This window comes from Chelonoidis abingdonii, chromosome 3, assembly GCF_003597395.2.
Source record: "Chelonoidis abingdonii isolate Lonesome George chromosome 3, CheloAbing_2.0, whole genome shotgun sequence".
In the NCBI taxonomy this organism is placed as follows: domain Eukaryota; kingdom Metazoa; phylum Chordata; order Testudines; family Testudinidae; genus Chelonoidis; species Chelonoidis abingdonii.
The window spans coordinates 155,158,947-155,184,310 of record NC_133771.1 but is presented as its reverse complement, the minus strand read 5'-3'; the positions used below and the strand labels follow the sequence as shown (position 1 = coordinate 155,184,310).

The window sequence follows — 25,364 nt, the reverse complement described above, 5'->3', positions numbered from 1 at the left end:
AGGGTTCACAATGAACACTGTATTTAATGCTTTCAAGCTTCAAAGTGCTCGACAAACATAATCTAATTCATTCATAGACCTTTGCAAGAGACACCAGAGCTTCCAAGCACAGGAATTAATTTCCCTTCAGTAGAGTCTTTAGGTTTAAAATCCATTAGTGCTAAATAGCACAGCAGCCACCAGTGACCACTAGGAGAGACAAGCCCAGCACCGTGTAGGAAATGACAGAAGGAAATAGCAGTTTTCATCTTCAAAGTGCTGTATGCACACAGAGGCCCTGATCCTGCAACTGGATCTATTCTGGCAAATCCTTGGCCCCTGTGGATCTAATTGCAGGAGCAGGGCCTTGGGTGATGTAATATCTTCTACTGGACCAACTTCCATTGGAGACAGACAAGCTTTCGTGCTTACACCTGAAGAAGAGCTCTGTGTGGCTGGAAAGCTCGTCTCTCTCACCAACAGAAGTTGGTCTAATAAAAGATATTACCTCACCCACCTTGTCTCTCTGATATCCCGGGATTTACACGGCTACAACAGCACTGCAAGGCAGGTAGGCAAGTCAGTGTTGTAATGAGAACTGACCCAAGAATGAAAACCCAAATGGCTGCGCTACTTCTTTAAACTCCACTCAGGAAACGACAACTTCTGGTAACTGCCAAAGGCAGAACTGAAGCAGGCTTCACTCAGTAAGGTGAACTGAAAGTCATTTCAGGGCAGGATCTGCTCAGTGATATTTACGAACATCGCTGCCTTTGTCGCATAACTCACATCACCGCACGAGACAGGAGTGCGTTTGAAGAAGGTGACGCTAATTCTGTTAAGTAGCCCTGGATCTGAAGTGTAATTGGCGACTTACAGTTCATGTGGCAGGGTTTTCATTACAAGACAGATGAATCACCCTCTATCCTGTGACTCCACCTAATCCACATGCAGCTAGGAGCCCTGGCTTGAGCAGCTATGGTCTTGCCAAATACCTTTCCAATAATATCTCAGTCACTGACCAAAAAAAAAACAAAAACAGAAATGATTCACGCGCCATCATAGCACTGCGTCTAAGCTATTTGGCAGGAACAAACACCCACAGAAACCTAAGGTACCTTTGCTCAATCCTGGAGAAAACCAGGGCTTTGTGCAGGAATCAGCACTGAGAACTTTACAACTTATAGCTACCGCACACTGAGCTAAACTGTGCCCTGGATTACAATCGCTGCCTTGGAGTCTAAGGGGAAGTAAGAGCCCCCCTTATATTCCTGCATAGCCTCCCTAGGGAAGACACACAGGCATAACTGGGGGTGGTGTGCCCACTACTCCTTCCTGACCTGATGGGTGGGGTGGGGCAGGGCAGGGCAGTGCGTTGGCTCTAGCCCCTGTAACGTTCTCATTAACACAGCTGAATCCTCACGGTGCCATCACAATTTGCTTCTGCTACAGGCCAGCAACAAATCTAGAGCATAGGGGAAGCAAAGAGGATGCTGTTCCTCTCTAAAACCTCCCCCTGCACTGCTTCTAGGGTGGCACAGCTACATGCCAATCCTGCTTGCACCAGAGCCATGATCCAGCCCACTGGAGCTTCCAAAACCTTCCAAAGTGTGGAGCGTTGGACAGAAAACTCCTCACAAATGGCCCATTTGTATCCTTCCCCTTCAGCTATTTTTTTTAACTCCATAAATAAATGTGCTACATGATCTCCTTTTACACATCCCATTTCCTGCAAAATGTTTAATGAAAGCTTCATTTGTTTTCAGCCATTCAGTGTCTTCTACTTAAGTGACAAAATCCAAAGAGAAAAAATAAACATCTGTCTTTGAGGGGCGTAGCAGAAAATTGGATTTGCCCTAGACGTTGGGCAATACAACAGATAATCTCAAGACTTATTTTAGCCCCCTTGGCCAACACTTGATTTCTAGGGCCCTGGGAGCTGGTCAATATTTGTATGAGCTCAGTGTGTTTAGAATCCTTTACACTTTGCACCCACATAGAAACTTTGGTCTGGAGATCTGAAGCATTTTACAATCATTCATTAACTAACCCTCACAACCCCTCGATAACATATAGAGTATGAGCACTATCCTGGGGCAACAGATGGAGAAACTGAGGCGCAGAGAGATGAAATGTCTTGCCCAATGTCACACAAATGAGCCAGTGGTGGAACTGGAAACAAAATCCAGAAGTTCTAAAGTATCAGTCTCCTGCTCTAATAACATGACAATATTCCCTTACTGATCCTGGAAAAGAACCAAGCATCCAGACTTCCAAACCTCTTTAGCAACTAAACTTTGCTTGCTAGTGAAGACCTGCTTGCTCCCCAATGCACAGGCAAAATCTAGTATTGCTGTTGTAACATAGTCTGGGGCTGCCTAGCACCCCTCCTCTCTATAGACAAGAGCAGCAGAGACAGGGATCTATAGACACCTACAAATGGGGAATCACAAGCCTGTCACTCTTATGCCTTCCCATGCCCTTTGCCAGTTGGCACCAAGAAGTCCTGGGGTCACCCCTCCCATCATTTTGTTCCAAAACAGAGCTGTTTAGAAGGTACTGGAGAGCATAAGAGGCTGGGGGCAAGAAGCCATTATCCTCTAAGCCAGAGGTCGGCAACCTTTCAGAAGTGCTGTGCCGAGTCTTCATTTATTCACTCTAATACATGGTTTCGCGTGCCAGTAATACATTTTAAGATTTTTAGAAGGTCTCTGTCTATAAGTTTATAATATATAACTAAATTAATGTTGTATGTATAGTAAATAAGGTTTTTTAAATGTTTAAGAAGCTTCATTTAAAATTAAATTAAAATGCAGAGCCCCCCGGAGTGGTGGCCAGGACCCAGGCAGTGTGAGTGCCACTGAAAATCAGCTTGCATGCCACCTTCAGCAGGCGTGCCATAGGTTGCCTATCTCTGCTCTAAGCTACTGCTGATTCCAGTTATAGTTGCAGTCAGCAGTGATTGAGTTATCTCCTTCTGACAGATGTTCGAGGGCTCACATGTGAAGTGAGTTGGTGGGTTCTCAGCCCAGTTTCTGGTGGACATGTGTCCATGGCACAAAACCCACCATTACTGTTGGCACTTATTGGCCCATTTGCTGGCAGTTTCAGCAGAGGCCAAGGAACCACTAAGATGGAGCTCTTGTCTAGAGAGGGTCCCTGCAGAGCAGGGATGAGAAACACTACAGCAAGTCCCCTGCTCTGTGCATAGAGGCTATCCATCTGCAGAGCTCAACCTGGCACCTGTTGGCACTAAATCCATTCAGGGCTTCTCCAAGTGGATTTCCTGTTCTAAGCTCCCAGGGCCTGGCAGCTATCGGCAGGATGCCAAGGGGTCACTCTGCTGCAAAGGGCTCTGCAAGAACAAAGGCAGAAGCACAGGAATTGCGTCATTAGTGTCCCATTAACACGAAAACAACACCATAAAACCAGCCAAGCAAGACACTCTGCCATGGTCTGCATCCTTGGGCATGGGGGAAACCTTCGCTGGCCACAGGCTCTCTAACACATCTGGGGTCAGCTTGCCGAGCTAATCCCTCACTGCCAGTCCGAAGGCCAAGAATCTAGTCTCCCAAGCACACCTGGTCTTAACACCACCAGTCGTGCACTGCAGAGCACGCCATGCTGCAGTGGGGAAGACAGTAACAGGGACACACCTGCTGAATGGGCAAGAACGCTCACTTACCACATTCAGTGTAGGGCAGCTGCCCCCTTGAAGCCCTGCACAGCTTTGGATCCCCACAGCAGATCAAGCACTAGTCTGCAGCAGCTGCTCCTGCCCTGATCCTGAAACTGGAATGTTAGCCTTGCCCTGGCTCTGGGGAAAATGGGTTGAGTGGTGTAAGCAGCATTTCCCACCTCAAAACTGGATGCAGCCACTTAAATCACCAGCCATGAAAGCGCGGAGAATTAGGGGCTGCTGAGAAACCAACAGAGAGAAACCAACAGCCATGACGAAAGGGCGGATCTGGAGCAGAACCACACTCTGCATGTCCCTATAGATGCAGAAAATGACTGCCTTTTCACTGCTGTTCTTATAAAAAAGGGGAAGGGGGTATGTGTATTTTAATCAGCTGTTCCAAGAAATACATAAGTGGCGCTGGAACTATTTCAATTGCCAGCCGGTTACTGACCATGGGAAATAAACCCACAAGCAGGAGCCTAGGAATTGGGTTAAAAATGAGACTTTAACGTCTGTTGATGATTTTGTAGACAAAAATAAACAATACGAGGAGTGTCTCTATTAAAAAACACCAACCCAAGAAACAACAGCAGCCGCCTGGTGTGTCCTTAGGTTCTGGGGAGGGGGAACAGAGCAGGGGTGATGCATTATTTTATGTTTACCTCCTCACTTTACCAGGCTGGGTCAGAGATCCATGGGCATGGCAGATCCACCATCCCATCTATTACCTGAAAGGTTAGAGGTTCTGTGTGAAAGAGCCAGCGGGAGCTGGCTGGCTGAATATCTCCTTGACAGCTCAACGCAGAGCTTGGCCCTTTTGTGTTTGAACACAAAGTGAGGGAGAGGTGGCAGGGGAGCTGGGAAACTAACCTGGTTTATTTATGCGGGCAGGTTTGTTTCCAGGGAAGAGTATGTCACAGTCCTCTCCCAAGCTCTGCCCACAGCTTCAGTTCCACCCACTAGCATCACCACTCACAGTGGACTGTGCAGATCTTCAGTGTGATCTTCCCTCTCCTTTCTTGCATGATTCAACCTGAAGTGAAATAGTTAACAAGGCTGACATTTACACTCTCCTCGCCTTGCGTCATAATTAACACTTTACTGAGAAGTATGGAGGCAGTTCACTTGTCCTAGAGCACCTGTATCAGGAATAGGAATTGAGAGGACTTGCAGCCAGTGGGAGCAGGGGATAGACCGGAGAATCACACTGTCACCAGGAAAGGCAGGTCTACCTGATTGGGGGCTCCTTACTGAGAAGGATAGACAGGCCTATAACTAGAGCTGATCCGGAGAACAGAAGGGTGTGCTGTCTGCCAGGTGCTAAGATACGAGATGTGGACCTGAGGGTAAAAAGGATCCTAACGGGCGCGGGAAAGAATCCATTGATTGTCCTTCATGTGGGAACAAATGATACGGCTAGATTCTCACTGGAACGTATCAAGGAGTCTATGCCAGGCTGGAGAAGACGCTTAAGGAAATCGAGGCTCAGGTGATCTTCAGTGGGATTCTGCCTGTTCCTAGAGAAGGGCAACAAAGGTGTGACAAGATTATGGCAATCAACAGATGGTTCAGGCAGTGATAGTGGTGCTATAAGGAGGGCTTTGGGATGTATGGCCACTGGGAAACATTCATGGACAGAGGACTGTTCTTGCGGGATGGACTTCACCTGAGTAAGGAGGGAAATAGACTTCTAGGATGGAGCCATGCCCAACTGATTAAGAGAGCTTTAAACTAGGAATTTGGGGGAGATGGTTGGGGGATGTCCAGGTAATCTCCACGGCGGAATTTAACATTGAGAGGGAAGAAAACAAAGTAAGAGAGGATACAGCCATAGGCAGAAAATGGACATAAAGAGGAAAGGTAGTGTAGATACCAGTCTAACAGGTGATACTGGTGGTAGAATGTTTGTGTCTAACCAAATAAAGAATGTCAGTGAAGCCAAACAGCAAAAATTAAGACGTCTGTACACTAATGCGAGGAGCCTAGGTAACCAAATGGAAGAACTAGAGCTACTGGTGCAGGAAGTGAAACCGGATATTATAGGGATAACAGAAACATGGTGGAATAGTAGTCATGACTGGAGTACAGGTATTGAAGGCTATGTGCTGTTTAGGAAAGACAGAAATAAAGGCAAAGGTGGTGGAGTAGCATTGTATATCAATGATGAGGTAGACTGTAAAGAAATAAGAAGGATGGAATGGATAAGACAGAGTCTGTCTGGGCAAAAAATCACATTGGGAAAAGAAAGCTACTAGAGCCTCCCCTGAGATAGTGCTTGGGGTGTGCTACAGACCGCCAGGGATCTGATTTGGATATGGATAGAGACCTCTTTATAATGTTTTTAATGAAGTAACACTAATGGGAATTGTGTGATCATGGAGAACTTTAACTTCCCAGATATAGACTGGAGGACAAGTGCTAGTAATAATAATAGGGCTCAGATTTTCCTGGATGCGATAGCTGATGGATTCCTTCACCAAGTAGCTGAAGAACCAACAAGAGGGGAAGCCATTTTAGATTTGGTTTTGGTGAGTAGTGAGGACCTCATAGAAGAAATGGTTGTAGGGGACAACCTTGGTTCGAGTGATCATGAGCTAATTCAGTTCAAACTAGATGGAAGGATAAACAAAATAGATCTGGGACTAGGGTTTTTTATTTCAAAAGGGCTAACTTTAAAGAATTAAGGAAATTAGTTAGGGAAGTGGATTGGACTGAAGAACTTGTGGATCTAAAGGCAGGAGGAGGCCTGAATTACTTCAAGTCAAAGTTGCAGAAACTATCAGAAGCCTGCATCCCAAGAAAGGGGAAAAAAATCATAGGCAGGAGTTGTAGACCAAGCTGGATGAGCAAGCATCTCAGAGAGGTGATTAAGAAAAAGCAGAAAGCCTACAAGGAGTGGAAGATGGGCGGGGATTAGCAAGGAAAGCTACCTTATTGAGGTCAGAACATGTAGGGATAAAGTGAGAAAGGCCAAAAGCCATGTAGAGTTGGACCTTGCAAAGGGAATTAAAACCAATAGTAAAAGGTTCTATAGCCATATAAATAAGAAGAAAACAAAGAAAGAAGAAGTGGGACCGCTAAACACTGAGGATGGAATGGAGGTTAAGGATAATCTAGGCATGGCCAATATCTAAACAAATACTTTGCCTCAGTCTTTAATGAGGCTAATGAGGAGCTTAGGATAATGGTAGGATGACAAATGGGAATGAGGATATGGAGGTAGATATTACCACATCTGAGGTAGAAGCCAAACTCGAACAGCTTAATGGGACAAAATCAGAGGGCCCAGATAATCTTCATCCAAGAATATTAAAGGAACTGGCACATGAAATTGCAAGCCCATTAGCAAGAATTTTTAATGAATCAGTAAACTCAGGGTTGTACCGTATGACTGGAGAATTGCTAACATAGTTCCTATTTTTAAGAAAGGGAAAAAAAACAAATGTGATCCGAGTAACTATAGGCCTGTTAGTTTGACATCTGTAGTATGCAAGGTCTTGGAAAAAAAATTTTGAAGGAGAAAGTAGTTAAGGACATTGAGGTCAATGGTAATTGGGACAAAATACAACATGGTTTTACAAAAGGTAGATCGTGCCAAACCAACCTGATCTCCTTCTTTGAGAAGGTAACAGATTTTTAGACAAAGGAAACGCAGTGGATCTAATTTACCTCGATTTCAGTAAGGCATTTGATACATGGTTCCACATGGGAATTATTAGTTAAATTGGAAAAGATGGGGATCAATATGAAAATTGAAAGGTGGATAAGGAACTGGTTAAAGGGGAGACTACAACGGGTCGTACTGAAAGGGTGAACTGTCAGGCTGGAAGGAGGTTACTAGTGGAGTTCCTCAGGGATCAGTTTTGGGACCAATCTTATTTAATCTTTTTATTACTGACCTTGGTTAAACCCGAGCATGTGGCAAGATCACACAGTTACAGACACCCACAAGGAAAGACAGTACTTAGTAGTAACTCAATCCAACCCATCTAACATCCACACAACACTGGGTACATTACGCTCGCGAGAATAGAAAGGATGAAGTGCTAAGAGGCTATCCAAGATAAACTATAAGCAGTCTGAAGGCCAAATATTTCTTTGCTCCACTACTTCCCCTGAAGGCCGGTTCAGAACTTCTCCCTCGATGGTTAGAAACTGCGTCTAATTTCAAGTCACTAAACTTCCTGTGGTCTACAGTTAATGATCACACTGTTCTGAGTACCATGTAGCTGAATCTTAATATTCCTCTCCACTGCCCTAAATAACCATCTGAATATATTATAAAGAGCAAGCATATCCCCCCAACGCTCTTTTGGCCGAAGGCTAAACAAGCAAGCTCTATTGAGTCTCCTTTCATATAGACAGGTTGGTCCCATTCCCTGGGATCATCCTAGTAGTCCATTCTCCTGAACCTGTTCCAGTTCGAAAGCATCCTCCTTAAACATGAGAGACCAAATGCACACATATTACCCAGGTGAGGTCTCACCAGGCAGCCTGATATAGAACGGTCGCAACAACCACACCTAAATCGATCTTTGCTGGAAATACCTCGGCTCAACCTAGAAAACCAGATAAAGAATTTTTATACGGCATGATCCCTATCGTGGCGCATAGTCATGACCTTATCAATCCAATACTCGACTCCTTTCCTCCTCTGTGACTCCCAACTGAATGTGCCCGAATTTATAACTACACATTCCCCTCTCGTCAACCTAATTCCCTAAAGTGCATAACCTGCACCTTCACCATTAATCATCTATTTACTATTACTCCAGTTTTACAAGGTCCATCCTCAATCTCTGTAGGATATCGCTGGTCCCTCTCCGCTTACATACCCCAGACTATTGTTAATGTCAAACTTGTAGTAGCAATATCCCGCTCTTTGTGCCGCCAAGGTCATAACTGATTGCCATATTTGGGGTCGGGAAGGAATTTTCCTCCAGGGCAGATTGGCAGAGGCCCTGGAGCTTTTTCGCCTTCCTCTGCAGCATGGGGCATGGGTCACTTGCTGGAGGATTCTCTGCAGCTTGAGGTCTTCAAACCACGATTTGAGGATTTCAATAACTCAGACATAGGTTAGCAGTTTGTTATAGAAGTGGATGGGTGAGATTCTGTGGCCTGCATTGTGCAGGAGGTCAGACTAGATGATCATAATGGTCCCTTCTGACCTTAAAGTCTATGAGTATCAGGCTCTTTGCAGACTCAGGCATTGTGGATATTTGTGTCGTGATTTTAATTTTTTCTTTCACTATCTCTAGGGCTACAGATTTATTTTAGCTGAATGCTGAGAGCAGGCGAGTATTCTGGTCTGCCCAGCTGCCATAAGCCAGCACAGTTCCACCTCTGCTTGTCTCTCCAATAAGCTTTTGCTAGAAGCAACTGCCTATAGCAGGCTGTGGATAAAAGTGAGGCTTCAAATCAGCAGAGAAATCAGAGATGGGAGATGCCTCAGTAGATTCCACCTAATCTCTCCCAAGGAGGGCAGGATTAGGCCATATAGCACATCCCCCCAGAGCTCTGTCCAGCCTAGGGCCTTCTCCTCTGGAGAGGCAATTCACAGCTAAGTGCCAGGAAGGTCCTCCAGACACAGCCTGCATGTTTCCCTTTCATACCTTTATCATTGGCTTTATTGTACAGCTCCTAGCCAAGAGCCAAGCAGGGTAAGGTCCATGCTGTATTGTGGGGGCCTATACCCAGCCCTGGCTCCAGCAGCAGGAATCAGAACTGATAACTATTTTCACAGGGCTCAGTGGCAATGCCAATGCATGTGATGACTGCCCTCTGCTGGGGAATGACAGAAAGTACCTGCATGTATGATTCCCTTCCTAAAAGCAGAGCAACTGTTGTGACTCCCTCCCTCCCCCCATGCAGACAGGGCTGCTCACTGTGCCCCAGACACCCTCTGGGGAATAAGAGCACTTTCTGTACCCCGAAGGAGCATAAACAAGGCAGCCTGCTTGTGCCTCTAAGCCCCTGATGATGCAGATGGAGACGCAATGGATCACGGTGCCTATTGTGCCCAGAAGGCCTCCCCAGGCAGTAAGCCCGGTGACGGGCTGCTCAGACAGACTAACGGATACCAACCCTGTGCTTCCCGCACTGGCCCGAGGTTCTGGCCCCTCCCCTCTGGCCCCTTCCCTCTGGGGCCCTGGCACTCCCCTCTGGGTGAGGCCTTGTGGGACTCTAGCCATCCCTGCTGTCCTGGGAGGGGCAGCGGGGATTGGGCTCTGCCTTTCCGGCTCAGCGGGCACAAACAAACCCACATTGTCTGTGAGTCAGGCAGCGGCCCTGTAAGGGGCCCCCATAGGCCGCTCAGCCCAGCTGCCTCCCCACAGTAGGGCCAGGCTGAGGGGTGTCTAGTGCCCCGTGGATTGGGGGAGGAGCCTGGGTCTGTGGGACTGGCATGACATGAGGCTAAATCCAAACTGCAGCTCCAGGGAGCCCCTGGTCACTATAATCGCCAGAGCAGTCTGGCACAGCTGGGGAGGAGGGGGAGTTAAAGGCTTTGAGGAGCAGGGCCCCTAAATGCTGACATTGTTGGGGTCACATGGTCATTGCTCCTGGCCAGACCCCTCCTCCCACACTCATTTAGACCAAAGGACACCCCTGTATGGATGTGAGGGGACGGCCACTCGCTCTCTCAGGAAGCAGGGCATGGGCTGATGCCCAGGGGCTCTGCCCCCCTAAAGCCTGTAAGGGGCTTTCCACTCCACCCAGTTCACAGGCCCATGGGGGAGCAACTGCCCCTCTGCCAAGAATGCTGTCTATGGTGCCCTCACCTGGACAGGCCAGCTTTGGAAGTGATCTTTTCCCACCTCCCTCCTCCACAACAGCAGCCTCTCCTGTACCTCCCACCCCACCTTCCTTCCCCATGCCAGCAGCCTCTCTTGTACCTCCCTCCCCAGTCCCCCTGCACTGCGTCCCTCCTCCAGGACAGCAGCCTCCTGTACCTCCCTCCCCAGCCACTCTCTTCCCTGCCAACCCCCTACCCCCACACTCACTTCTTTAGCCCCCCCCAGGACTCTTCACTCCCTTTGCCACTCCTCCACCTCTAACATTCCCTTCTTCCCAGCCTCTGCCCCCTGCCAGTGCAAGCCGTACCTTCACTCCCTCCTACTGCAATAATTAACCACCTAATGGCTCCACTTCCCCAGGCGGGGGAGGCTGGTTGCGGGGGGACAGCCCCGCTGCTGTGGTGCTGAGAGCAGAGTGTACCCAGTGCCCACGTGGCTGACTGCTCAGACATTACACACTCCCAGCAGGGTGCAGAGGGGAAAGAGATCTCCTATACATCACTTGGGAGGGACGGAGCTGAGACCCCAGGAAATTCCTTATGTATAACATGGGCTTGCGTTAGTAGAGTGGTTCCAGGAGTGACCCATGTTCACATGGCCCCCAGGAGAAACTCGAAGGGGTTTCCCAGCTTCCCGCTGCTCTGGGGTAGGTGCAGAGGGAACAAACTGCTGGGGGCACAGCGATATCCACAGCCAAGCTGCCCACCTCCCATCCATCACCCTCACCCAGGCCTGGCCCCTCAGCCACAGGGAAGCCCTTCTCACCTTGCTCGTCAGGCCCCAAGTGAATTCCATCGAACTCTAGTGGTAATGTCACTGCACCCCACCCCAGGGCATTGGCAGAGCAGGGACTTGACAGACCAGCTCAGCAAGTGCACCATGCACAGGGCCGGCTTTAGGAAGTGTGGGGCCCAATTCGAACAGTTTTGACGGGGCCCCGGCAGGGATGACTACAAAAAAAAACCAAACCAAAACAACAACAAAAAACACCTGTAGAAAGACAAGTGGGGCTTGTATTCACCGGGTGGTGCTCTGAGTCTTCGGCGGCACTTCGGCAGTGGGTCCTTCACTCGCTCCAGGTCTTTGGCAGTACTGAAGTGCCGCCGAAGACCCAGAGCAAGCGAAGTGCCGCTGGAGACCCGAAGCGCCGCCAGGTTAGTAAAAATTAAAAAGGCGCCTCTAGCCAGGGAAGGGATTCTCACTGGGTGCGGGGCCCTCTTAGGCGTGGGGCCCAATTTGGGGGAATTGGTGGAATTGGCCTAAAGCCGGCCCTGACCGTGCAAGTGCACCAGCTCCTTAGCTGCTGGAGCCAGAGCGCTGAGAAGGAGCAGAGCTCTCTGCTGAGAGTGGCTGCTGGAGGCCAGCCAGGCTCATCAAATACAATGAGGGAGAGATGGACGGCTGGGAAGGATCAAGTCCTCCGCAGGGGGAGGGAGCTGTCACAGAGGCCCCCTCACTCTGAGACTGCATGGCAGCTCCCCTCACCTCCTGCCTGTCATGGCAGCTCTCCCCAGCCCAGGACTCCATGCCCGCTCCCATTGACCCACAGGACAGCACATACAACCCTATTTTATGGCACCTGCAGCAGTGCACTCTCTGCCCTCATGTGCAGGTGGTGCCGCCGTAGCTGGCATGGCAGTACTGTCTCCCTGCCTATGATATCCCCAGAAATGGGGGCTTCTTACAGATTTCTAAGAATGTGCCCATCACCTTGGCTTCTGGGCACATTAACGGCCCTTTAAAAATCAGAATGAGCCATTCCCACTGAGCACTGTTCCCTCAAAATCCAGCGCCACGCTCCTGTGTAGCTACTCCTTGCACCTTGCAGCCAAGGGCCTGCCAAGCCAGCACATGGCCCTGGGGTAGCAGGGTGCCAAAGGAACCCGGACTGCCCCTGGCAAAACACACTATACCACTGTGTTTTCATCACCTGCTTGTCTTAGCAGCTGAATGCCAGCCTTGACAGCCAGAGGATGAGAAAGGGGCTGGGAGACACCCCCACCCCCTCCAGGCTGCAATCAGATGCTTGTTCCTTGGCAGCATTAGAACAAACTAATGTCTGGGTTCAGGGCTAGCATGACCTTAGCTCACCTCAGACCAAGCTTTGCCACCAGGAATGCCAGGATGTAACACTGACAGCATGCCTGAGTTCTGGCCTTCCCATCCAATCATGTCACTGAGCCACCTGTGTTTGGGGACGGGCAGGGATTTGGAGCTACTGACTCCGACATCCCAGCTATCAGCCCTGCAGATGCTGGGTCTGGCTAACCTGCTTCCCTGCCAGGGATACCTGGTCCTCTCCAGCATCACACACACAGCGGATTCAAAAAGGCCTGCAGTAGTGAGCAGTGTTCCCACACCTTCTCTCCTTCACTGCTAATACACAGAACTCTACCTGCCATAGCAACAGAGAAAGCTGTACCCACACTACCTATAGATGCTGCAGCTATGGAGCTATCCCTCCCCACAGACTCAAGCTCCATCCTCTTACTCTTCATTTTAAAGAGATGAAGGCTACATCTTCACTATCCGCCGTATCGGCGGGTAGCAGTGATTTCTTGGGGATCGATATATCGCGTCTCATCTAGACGCGATATATTGATCCTCGAACGGACTCCTGTCGACTCCGGAACTCCACCAGAGCGAGCAGCAGTAGCGGAGTCGACGGGGAGCTGCGGACTTTGATCCCGCACCATGAGGACGGTAGGTAATTCGATCTAAGATACTTCGACTTCAGCTACGTGAATAATGTAGCTGAAGTCGCGTATCTTAGATTGATACCCTCCCCTAGTGTAGACCAGCCCAAAGTCTCTAGCTGCCACGGTTATGCACAAAATCTTTCAATGCAGCCCTAGTCACCTGCCTGAGTCTGCACACAGCCTGAAACAAGAGCTTTAAAAGGTTAACTGATCTCCTGAGTATCTTTCTCCAGTATTTATCTTGTCTAAACAGAGGAAGCTGATGCTTAATCCATGTCTTGGAAAGGCAGATCTTATGCGTGATGCTTCATAAAATGTTTTCTCTTTAGATCTAAGCAGTTGCTGAGCTGTTATTAAACATTCCCCAGATGGCTGGAGAGCTCCCCAGCCTTAGCGGCTCCTGACATTTTTACCATCACCTCAGCCATGTTAGCATGCTCTCAAGCAAGAACACTGCACGGAGGCCAATATGTACAGTGCCATGACAACATATCACAAAAAGGGAGGAATTAATCTGCAACATCCAAAAGTAATTGATCAACTCTTACAGCAAAGGAGAAATGAGGGAAAGCACCCAACCCTCCCCATATAGCACCCTGAGCAAATTCCCCCTCCTCCAAAGAAGACCCTTGCAGTGTAGCTTGAGGTCAGCAGACCTGGACTATTTTGGACTTGGTGGGGAACAGAACTCCACAGCCAAGAGGCCCGTACAGAGAATACCCTGCCCTCTTCCCCTTCTGTTTCATACCGAGCAGTGCCACTACCTCAACCGCAGCATGGGGAAGAGGCAGTCTCTTAAACAGGCAGGTCCTGGGCCATCTGGGGCTTTCCTGGTCTTAAACTCCATCTAGACATCCACAGCAGGCATCCTGGAGCACTGTCGGCTGGTGCTCCCGGCAAGATACACTACGGAGTGGGCAGCACAAGCTTCTGCCAGGATTTAAGATGCAATGTGATGCAACTATCCAATCCTGAGGTGGCAAAGGCATGAATCAAAGTAGCAAAGTCCCCATGGACAAGAAAAGTATGTGTCCTATCTCCTCCTAGACAGATACAAATGAGAAAAGGTCTCCCATACTACTGCTGAAAGCTGATTAAACAGTAACTGGCAATCTAGCCAGCTCTTGGGTTGGGAGCACTAGTAACACATGGCAGGCAAACATCCTCACTGTATCTTTTTGTTGCTATCGCTAACTCACCAACAATCTCTGCACTGGGCTCCGCTTGCTGGCTCTCAGCCATGCTGCAGTCCAGTCCAGCACTGGAAAAGGGACTTGCCTGCAACAGTTGAGTGGGAAGAGATAGGAACTGTTATAATTATTGGGCTTAAAAATCTACTTTATTTGTAAGCTTAAATGTAAAAAGTACATAAAAGTTTATAAACTGTTACAATGATGTATAACTCTGCTTGCTTGGGAATTAACTATGGAAAATAGGTCAAGTTGTTTTTAATACTAAGTGTTATGAACTAATGCAAGAAAACCAGACACACAAACTAAATTAGTCTAAACAGAAAAAAGCCAACTGATATAATTTAAGGACTGTTAAAATTCAACTAAATAAACAACAAAAAGACATGAGCCCTGAAATCAACAGACTAAAATTAGTGCGGCAAATATGAGACCTAATTGGTAGACAAAATAATGAGAAATAAACTATGCCATCCATTTTTTCCCTTTGGGGTTTTTTAAAGAGAGACTTAAGACCCAAAGAGCTTGTCTCCTCAACACATTTTAGCTTATTTTGTTTTATTTTATTTTTCCCAGCCCCCAAGACAGAAGAAGCAGATCAGTCTGAAAGTTTTTTTCCTATGCTTGTTTAAGGAACGTGTTTTTTATTTGTGAGTTAACATTCAAACAGTGCAAAGGCTAATCAACATCTTTATCTCTTTTCGCCCTTAATATCAGTACAACAGACCAAAGGGAGGGGCTTAAGGCCATGCCTAACTTTAAGCACATTGTCTTTAATGGGTCTACTCACAAAGTTAGACATGGCCACGAAGCTGGTCTGAAGACACTGCAGCTTGGCTCTGTGGGTGGTTATGAAAGCCTGCCAAGCCCTGGACAGAAGGGTCTGTCAGAGGAACAATCCTTCCCCTACACACCCCAGGAGAGTGCATGACCTGGAACATGGGACAAAGGAATATGGCTCCCAACTTCATCCGTGCGGGGAAAACTGGGCCCTGGTGGGGTGATCCCATAGGGCTTGCTGGGAGAGAGAGTAAAGTCCTGGCGTGTTGTGTGCTGGGCACAGTAGAGCAAAGTCTGCAGCAGCGAGGAGACACCGAGTCTTACAGCCCTGCTAGCAGCTCCTTCTATCCTGGGTTGGGAACAGCCTTATCTCCATCCCTCAGATAAAGAATATTTCTGTGCTAAAGGCTGCTGCAGAGTAGCCCAGCTCTTATTACAGGTGGCTTTCTGGACTCTGCAGAGGGGCCAGCAAGAGGCCTGTAGGGAGGGGGCAGGATTCTCTCTCCCTAGCAGCGTTTCACTCATTTGCTCCCTGGTTGCCAGCCCCTGGCTTGCTGACTTTAAGAACATAAGAACGTCCATTCTGGGTCAGACCAATGGTCCGTCTAGTCCAGCATCCTTCCTGTCTGTGACAGTGGCTGCTGCCAGATGCTTCAGAGGGAATGAACACACCAGGGCAATTTCAAGTGATCCATCCCTGTTGTCCAGTCCCAGCATTTAGAGACTAGGGACACCCACAGAATGGGGTTGCATCCCTGACCATCCTGGCTAATAGCCATTGATGGACCTAGCCTCTAGGAGCTTATCCAATTCTTTTGAACCCAGTTAGAGTTTTGGCCTTCACAACATCCCTTGGCAACAAGTCCCCATACGCTGTGCATTGTGTGAAGAAATACTTCCTTTTGTTCATTTTAAACCTGATACCTGTTAATTTCACCTCATGAAACTTTGCACATCATGAGATGTGCTCATGACTCAGGAAGGCCCAGTCTCACAGCAGTCTCCCTCACTTCAACCACCTAGCAAATGGTGACAGCTCCGCCCAGTCAGAGAGAAATGCCCCAGCTAGTACCACTGGGCTGCACCATCCCTTTCACTTGGCCCATCCCTGCCTGGGACCCCCATGGTGGAGGGGGTCCTCCAGAGTAGAGCCAGGGCACATTGTCCAGAGAAGCGGGCGTATGTGTGTGTATCCCTGTCCACAGAGGTCTGCAGCTCCGGACCAGGAAATCTTGCATGTTTCACCGCCACCAAATTCACCATGGCAGCAAACAAGCCAGCTGACAGCAGCAGGACCAGGCACATCCTGGTGAGTGGGTAGATACTTCTCATAAACTGCCACATGGCCTCTCTGAGCCCCACTGGGCTCTCTTGGGAGCAGCCACTTCTGGGCTAAAGCACCTGCTGGATGACAAAGCGTTAAAAGTGAACTGGCCAGGGAAATCAAGCTCCCTTCCGTGAGGATCCTGGATGGCAGCACTAACCTGACTCATCCCAGCCATTGCTGAGCAAAGAGGAGGCTTTTATGGCTTAATATCTGAACACTTACACTGGCACCAAAACTAGAGGAAGAAAAGGTCTGTTGGTCTCCTGGGGTCTCCTGAGTGTCTCAGCCAGGCCTTGTGTACCACAGCTTTGATCTATCATCCTCTGGATTAGGGCCTACGATGCTCCCCCAGTGACATTCAGCTGCCTTTTGAGCTGGCCCATCAGCACTGAACAGGGGACAGCTTGGCCCCTGCTCTGGGACTTTAGCTGGTGTTACAATTTCAGGCATCCATATAAGATGCTGGTTTGGCATGCGTGATCATGTTGCTGCCCACCAGAGGCCGGATTGAGGAATTATAACAGCCTGCTACTTAGTGGCAGCTAATGGAGTTACTTCCTTAGTTCTTGGGCTTTTGGAGCTCCAGATATTGGTTTCAATTCCCTATTTCAGCCATGTAGCCCTGCCCCTTGTCCCTATAGCAAAGCCAGAGAAGATGGGCAATTATACAGGTGTGACTAACTACTTGGTGTGGTCTGCCTGAGAACTGAGGCAAAGCACAGAGACGCAGATGCACTGTAAAAAGATTAAAACAGAGTAATGAGCTAGCTAGTAAACTACTGCCCTCTGCTGGTTGGAATCTGAACAACTGAGCTGGGTGCCATAAGCCCTGTACTGCTATGGCAACTCTCCCCCACCTCCTGTGGCTGGGCCTGTGTTGGTGGTGGAGCATGAGGATCCAAATGCTATCCCTATTGCTGCTGTGAAGTTCTGAGAGGCACAATGGGCACAGATCAGAGACAACCGGGAAATCCCAGGTGGCCACGGATTTGCTCCAACATCAGGTATTTCCCCGCTTTTTTAAGTCAATTCCAACTCTGATCTACTCAGACAGTAGGAGGGAGCACTCTCCCTATTAAACCAGCAATACACCCAGATGGCTCAGCCAAACCCTCCCTCGGGATGTGGGAAATCAAGTGATACAGGGCTCCCATATACAGCTCACCTTCAGTCACAACAACAGGCAATGGAATTCCTCTTTGAGAAAGCTAGGGAGGGAAATCTTGCAACCCCATGCCATGTAGAGAGCAGGAGTTGTCCTGCACTGTTCCCTGACAGGGATTAGGGTAGCACATGAGGCACACGGGAGATGGATTAGGTGGTTTATAGACTTAAATTCCTCTGTGGCTTGATGTATGTAGATAAGAGGACAAGGAAGTTAAACAGGCGGTTGAGTGAGCACACTACTAATCACCCATGGGCTCAGGGGATGGAGGGAGATGGTGAGCAGCATCAGGGAAGGAAGCTGCCCCTTTTGGCCTCTGCTTCACACCATGCACGAGTGGAGCAGCAAAGTGAATTGGACAAGATCTCTGCAGCACAAAACTACACCCAGCAAGTGAAGTGCTCCAGAGGTCTTGTCCTCTTTGCTTTGCTGTCCCATTCACTCACGCAGCGGAGTATCGGGGAAAGAGGGCAGTACTGGGACTGGAGCAAGTGGGGAATTTGGGGGTTGTGGGTGTAGCTGGTGAGGTTTAGAAGTAGCAGATCAGGCTCTATCTCCCTTGGCAGGAGGCAGTTTCAAGATGCAGGGCACTGGTGTAAGTTTTGAGGTCCAGCTGCATGGGGCCTGCATTGCACCGGGGAGGTGGCAGGGAGCTTTCTTAATGGTTGCTCCCGAAATCTGGGCCTGTAATGAAAGCCCAGGACTGGGAGTCAGAACACTTGGGTTCTATTGCCAGGTCTGGAAGGAAGTGTTGTCTTAAGCTGTAGTGGTTAGAGCACATGACTGGGAGTCAGGCAGGACTCTTGGGTTCTATTCCCAGGCTGTGCTACCTTGGGTGAGCCTCCTAACATAGTTCTAGCCTGAAAAGTGACTCTCTGCCCATTGCCTCTCTCCACTGCACTCACAGAACCAGCCTGTGGTGCAATCTGAGATAGACAGCGCCAGGAAAAGGACTGGGGCTCTAGCCGCCATCCTGGGAACTCACTGCATGGAGCTGACTCATTCCTTCTGTTCTCAGCTGATTGTAACTCAGGGGCTGTCCCCGGGGCAGCATCACTTGAGCAGCTGACACAGCAATCCTTCTAGCAACTGTGACAAACTGGGAATGTTCTTAATGTTTGCTCTGAATACTGTGTTGGTGCCTCAGTGTCTCCTAGGCAGTTCTTAAGTATCTGGCAGAGCAAAGGCCTAAATGCCTGACCCTCTGTCTCCTAGCAACTGATGGCCTGGGCCCCTCCTCTGCAAAGGTGCCAACTGAAGGTGTTGGAGACAAAGGGATCAGGTGACCTCCTGGCCGGGGAAAGGAGCTGAGCAGAGAGGAGGGGGCTGGAGGGAGTTGTTAGTCTGGAGCAGGTTGGGACAAGGAGTGAAGTGCAGAGGTGGGGGTCTGGCTCACTGCCCCTCCCGCCCCAGAATGGACCGGCCGAGGGGTCCGGTTCGCTGTATCTACAAGCTGTTTAGACCTGTTCCTGTCATCGAATAAACCTGTTTTACTGGTTGAGAGTCAACGTCTGACTGCCAAGTGGGGTGCAGGACCCTGTGGCTTCCCCGGATCCCACCTGTGTGGGCTCGCTGTGGAAGCGCACAGAGGGGCAGAGGATGCTGAATGCTCCAAGGAGAAACCCAGGAGGTGAAGACGCGTGAGCGTCTTGCCCTGAACAAGTCTGCTCCACGGAGAGGAGGCTCCAGAGTCCTGACTGGCTTGCTGGGGAGCAGTTCCAGAGCATCGCCCGGTGTCTCCGTGATAGTAACAGACTGCCCCTCTGGGAAACCAGAGGGAATTTAAAGCATCACACAAGGATGCATGTGGCTGAGGCCTGGTCTACACTATGCGTTTAAATCGATTTAAAGAGCATTAAATCGATTTAACGCTGTACCTGTCACACTCAACGCCTTTATATCGATATAAAGGGTCTTTAAATCGATTTCTGTACTCCTCCCCGACAAGAGGAGTAGCACTAAATTCGATATTAACATATCGGATTATGGTTAGTGTGGACTGAAATCGACGTTATTGGCCTCCGGGTGGTATCCCACAGTGCACCACTGACCGCTCTGAGCAATCTGACGGATGCAGCGGGCAGGTAAACAGGAAAGCCCGCAAACTTGTTACATTTCTGTTTGCCCAGCGTGGAGCTCTGATCAGCACAGGTGGGATGCAGTCTCAAATCCAAAAGAGCTCCAGCTGGACCGTACGGGAGATACTGGATCTGATCGTGTATGGGGAACAAATCTGTTTCATCAGAGCTCCGTTACAGAACACGAAATGCCAAGTGTTTAAAAAAATCTCCAGGATACACAGCGCTGTGACAAGCGTAACGGGAAGCCAGAGACTCAAATGGACGCTCATGGATGGAGGGGGTACTGAGGACTCCAGCTATCCCACAGTCCACCAGCAGTCTCTGAAAAGTATTTGTTCTTGGCTGAGTTCCCAATGTCTGTAAGTTCAAACACAGTGTCTGGCGTGTTCAGGAATAGCTCCTCAGTTTCTTCCCCCCCCACCACCACGTGAAAGAAAAGGGAAAGAATCATTCTTGACTTCTTTCAATGTCACCCTATCTGTACTAAATGCTGCTGGTAGACGCGATGCTGCAGCAGTAAAGAGCAGTATCCGCTCCTCTCCTCTCCCCCTCCCTGGTAGAGTGGTGCAGTAGGACTAGTAACCGTCCTCATGAATATCTAACATGTTGACATGAGGCATCATTCCTGGTTACTCCAGTAGATGGACAGAACGGCTAATAACTAGCTTCATCATAGCAACTGGGCTTCAGCCCCCTCCCTTTCTGCTGTAAGAAAGATTCTGTACTGCCTGGACTGTCATAGCAGCAGCATGTGTGCTCCCTCTCCCCACACGCGCTTAATGTCCTGCTGGACTATCATCGCGCGCGGAGGCTGCCTCCCCCTCATTTTATGTCACTACTCAGTGTTTCTTATTCCTGCATTCTTTTTACTTCATGACACAACATGGACAGGACACTGCACGGTAGCCCAGGAAGGTTGGGGGAGAAGGAAGCAACGGGTGGGTTGTTGCAGGGGCACCCCCTGTGAATACTGACACGAGCAGCTGTGCTCTTCTGATACACTGGTCCTCTAATACACTTGCCCCTTATTCTAGGCAGGACTGACTCTATTTTTAGAAACCATAAGGGAGGGATTGACTCGGGGAGTCAATCCCAATTTTGCTTTTGCGTTGCGCCCCGGCCGATTTCAGCCAGGGGCACTCAATGATAGCAACGGACGTACAGAGGGGAGAGATAACCGTCATTTCATTGCCGTTTACTCCGGCAGTAGACGGTACAGAACGACTGGTAACCATCTTGCTATCATGCAAGCAACGTGAATGCTGCTGTGTAGCGCGAGTATCGCCTCTCTGTATGCGGCATCCAGATACACATACGATGCCGGGAAAAAAAAAGCTGAACGGGCTCCTGGTTGCCGTGCTTATGGCGTTGCCAGGGCAATCCAGGGAAAAACGCGCGAAAGGATTGTCAGCTGATGTTCTCCCGGAGGAGGAATGACTGACGACATGTTACCCAGAACCACCCGCCGACAATAATGATTCACCCAATTCACAAGGGCGGGAGGAGACTGCGGGAACTATGGGATAGCTACGGAAGAGCTACCCACAATGCAACGCTTCAGAAATCGACGTTAGCCTCGGACCATGGACGCACAACGCCGAATTACTGTGCCTAGTGTGGCCGCATGAAATCGAATTTATAATATCAGTTTTATAAAACCGATTTTAGCTAATTCGATATTATCCCGTAGTGTAGACGTGGCCTGAGTGTTGAGCATCAGGCCCATCTGGTTCCTTGGAGAGGCAACTTCAGACAGGGTTCAAGGCATACTCCTGTGCCCAGAACAGGAGTTGGCATCCTCACTGGGGAAGCCAGCTCGCTGTTCTGGTCCCGGAGAGGCCCCTTGGCAGGGTTTGGACTGGACTGTGTAGAAGGACAAGGACTGTTCTCACTGGCAGGGGTTGGATGGACTTGGATTGGAACTGAGCCAGTAGAAGGGGGTTACTTGCTGTTTGCTACCAAACGATGCCCCTAGAACCCTGGTTTACTCCACACCGAGAGCCCCATCCTCATGATCCAACATGGCTGGGAAGCAGCGCAGGGTCCCTCCAATAACCCATGCTGACAGCTGCCCTGGAAAATAGTTTCTCCGCAATGCAGAGGGCTGGTGCCCTGGCATTAATATTAGCACTACAGTAAATCCTGGCCCTGCGTTTTGTTCCTGTCAGTCACATGGGCAAGGTTTGCAGCCATCCACCTGTATTCAGTGCTAGGCTACAGACCAGCTTGCTTTGATCGCTGCCTCCCCTCCCTCCTGTTTGTTACGCCTACTTGTTATGGCAGGGATCAGCTCTCCTGAATATGTGTGCAGCACAATGGAGTCCACACTACAAAGGGGATGTGGCAATAATCCATTGCTTCCTACAGTACCTTCTGGATGAGGGTCTCAGCAAGCTTTGCAAACAATTAATTCAGCCTCACAATCCAACCTGCTGGAGGGCCCCAAGAATCTCATTTTGCAGAGGGGAAAGCTGAGGCACAGACATAGGCAGTGACTTACCCCCGGTCACACAGCAAGTCTGGGACAGAACCCAGGAGTCCTGGTTCCCAGCCCATGCTCTCACCACACTGACAAAACACATTGTACTCCTGAAGGCAAACTCTTCACTGCTGGACAAGTGCCCAGCTCACCCTTTCTCCCTCCTAGTCAGCTCCCTGCTCCAGCTTCTCAGACTGCCTGACATCTTGCTTTGCTGCCTCTCTTTCTCCAGAAGAACGCCTAACTCCTGGCACCACCCCATCCCTGAATACAACTCATCACAGACTGTGGACATGCTGCTCCCTCCTGGCCTAGAGACAGCTCTGGGCAGTAGGACAGGGGACAGAGGGGACTGTAATGGAACCGGACACCACACGGCAGGGACAGCTGCTGCATGAGCTGCCAGCAAGCTGTGTGGCCCTTTAACAGGATTGCAAACAAAAGCCCTGACCTTGAGAGCCCAGAGCATGGCATGCAGAGGCAGTATCTGATCCTTCTTCCTGTTCCTGATACACACACTGGCACTCTGCAGAAGGCCAGACTCAGCCATTCAGAGCTGAGCTTAGCTAACAGGCTCAGGATTTGCTGCCCATGCCTGACCCTGCCCAGGAGCTCAGAGAAAACCCAGTGGTGCAGGGGCACCCCGCCCAAGCAGCTACAAGAGTGCTGATGTATAAGCTGAATCTGAGCACGCGTGGGACATCAAAGGACAAGTGAACCATTAGTTAGGCTATGAAGGGGAGGCTGGCAGGGGGAGGTCAGTCCATGCACAGCTAGGATCATGCACAAAGGTGGAAGAGAGGAGAAGGGGCAAGGACATAAGGAATGAGACTCGAGATGCAGGCAAGGGCAGAGCCGCGTCAGGTGGCGGGGCAGCAGGGATGATGCAGTCTAAAGGTTGGCCCGCAAACAGATTTTGTACTGCTCCAGAGGCAGCTAAACCAGTGCAATGCCCTAGTATGGATGCAGCTACTGCCGAAGAAAGGTGCTTATCGCAGTATTGTTCCTCTGTCTGACACTAGGCCCCTGGCACGGTGGAACTGTGTCCTGGCGAGGGGGCTGCCCAGCTCTAACTGTATGTTTCTAAGCCCAGAGTTATAATAGGATATGCCGGGTGTGTAGCTAGGCCACGCGTGGGGGGCAGGGTGGTGACTGTGAATGAACCGGAGGGGGCTACACAGGAATCGGGGGGGGGGCAGAGCGGAGGGGGCTAAGGTGACAGACGGGGCAGGAGGCCGGGCAGAGAACCCAGGGGAGCCGCCAAGCCCGGAACAGCACCAGCCCCAGCCCTAGCCCAGGGAGGGAGGGAGCCAGCCCGCCACACGTGGGGCCGGGACCACAGTCCCGGTCCCACTTCCGACACGTGTGCAGAGCCCGCGACATGTCCCAGCAGGGAGCGGGAAGCAGCCGCGCGGGCGGGCGGGCGGGGAACTCCGCTCTGCGTCTGCAACCTGTAGCGCCCCCCCAACTTCCCCGGTGCCTGGCTCCGGGCCGCGCCAGCCCCGGGGCACAGTGGCGGCGGGTGCTTACACGTCTCCCGTGGCCGCAGGGGGGGCTGGTTCCTTCTCCCGCCGCCTCTCGCTGGCAACTCTCGGGGGCGGCTAGCAGTCCCGGCTCGCAGCTTCCCGGGCTCGGGAGCGCCAAGGAGCGCTCCCCCCCGGGTCCTAGTGCTCGTCTTCTCCAACAGGCTGAGTGCGAGGGCTCCTGGGGCACCCTCCATACAGGGCCGGCTCTAGCCATTTCGCCGCCCCAAGGACGGCGACACGCCGCGGGGGGCGCGCTCCCGCTCTCCGGTCCCGCGGCTCCGGTGGACCTCCCGCAGGCGTGCCTGCTACAGCTCTACCGGAGCCGCCTGCCGCCACCTCGGCAAGCGGCAGAGCGCCCCCCGCTGCATGCCGCCCCAAGCACGCTGCTTGGCGTGCTGGGGCCTGCAGCCGGCCCTGCCTCCATAGGCTACTGCCCCTCACCCCTGACCTGCAAGCTGCAGCCCCTCCACCCCCTGCTATCCCAGTGCTGGGCTACCCACACACAGCTCTGCCAGGGCCCCTCATCCCCCTGTGCTCCAGCCCTGCAGGGTCAGGGCTCCCCTGTCACCCTCATTCCTCACCCTATGGCGTTGTGCATCTGCAGCCTGTTACCTCAAGTGTCCAGCTGTCTCTGGGGTTTACACTGCCATCTCCTCTTCTCTGCCACTCTTGGCCAAGTAGTCCCGGTTAGTGCCTACCACCCACAGGAATGAAGCGCTTCTTAACCCCAAAGCTGAGCCAACCCCTTCCACAGATTGCACAGCAGGTGCAGATGTAAGAACCATGCCACCACCTGGGACTGGCTCAGCCGGTGAATACTGCCTGCAGCAGCAGTTTGCAGGAGGAAGTAGCTTCACACATAGAAACTGCAGAGGTTTGTCAGCAGAACAGTGACCTGCCTGGGAGTCCAGGGCTAAGCACCAGAACCCATGAGGAAGGGGGCTGGGGAGTTTCATGGGCTGCAAATGACTCATAGACTCAGACTCATAGGTCAGAAGGGACCAATATGATCATCTAGTCTGACCTCCTGCACAAAGCAGGCCACAGAATCCCACCCATCCACTTCTATAACAAACTCCTAACCTACGTCTGAGTTACTGAAGTCTTCAAATTGTGGTTTGAAGACCTCAAGCTGCAGAGAATCCACCAGCAGTGACCCAAAAACGACCCTTCAAGCAACACAGTACCAGGCAGGAACATGGGCTTTAGTGCAAAGCCGGAGGGGAAAGTGCCCCCTTCTGAGACACCTATAGTGCTGCCTGCAGCACTGCACCCCATTCACAGGCTAGGACCTTGGAGTCAGTACTGGCTGTGACTGGACTGGACCGGACCCCTGCTATCACCCACACCTCTCTCTACAGCTTGCTGGCTTTTCCTGCTGGCTCTCATCCCAGTACAAGGCCCGACCCTGTCTGTTGTGCTGGTGATTTGGCAACGGGGACGCTTGTCCCACCAACAACTGGACTGAGACCCACCGCCCCCCCACCCCACAAGCCCTGAGCAGCCATGGAATGACATTGGGCCATTGCTGACCAGCTGCTCTTGGAGAGGTGGTGGCAAAGCTCTTGAGCTCATCATCTCAACCACCTTCTTCCAGCCCCTGCCAGGGCTTGCCCCCTCCCCAGTCCAGACAGTACAAGGCTCCCTGCCACAGGGCAAGAG

The 25,364-nt window shown here is 50.7% G+C and overlaps 2 protein-coding genes across 2 annotated transcripts in view; one reads left to right on the top strand and one right to left on the bottom strand.

The window, feature by feature from the left end:
* SLC29A1 (solute carrier family 29 member 1 (Augustine blood group)) overlaps positions 1–23,724 on the bottom strand; it is a 68,863-nt gene extending 45,139 nt beyond the window's left edge. The window contains exons 1-2 of the mRNA XM_075064253.1: positions 23,707–23,724; positions 4,532–4,694 (exon numbers count right to left, since the gene is read on the bottom strand). The gene's annotated coding sequence lies outside the window, so the exon portion shown is untranslated. The remainder of the gene's footprint in view (positions 1–4,531; positions 4,695–23,706) is intronic.
* Positions 1–25,364, top strand: part of NFKBIE (NFKB inhibitor epsilon) — a 216,876-nt gene that overhangs the window by 101,123 nt on the left and 90,389 nt on the right. The window lies entirely within an intron of this gene.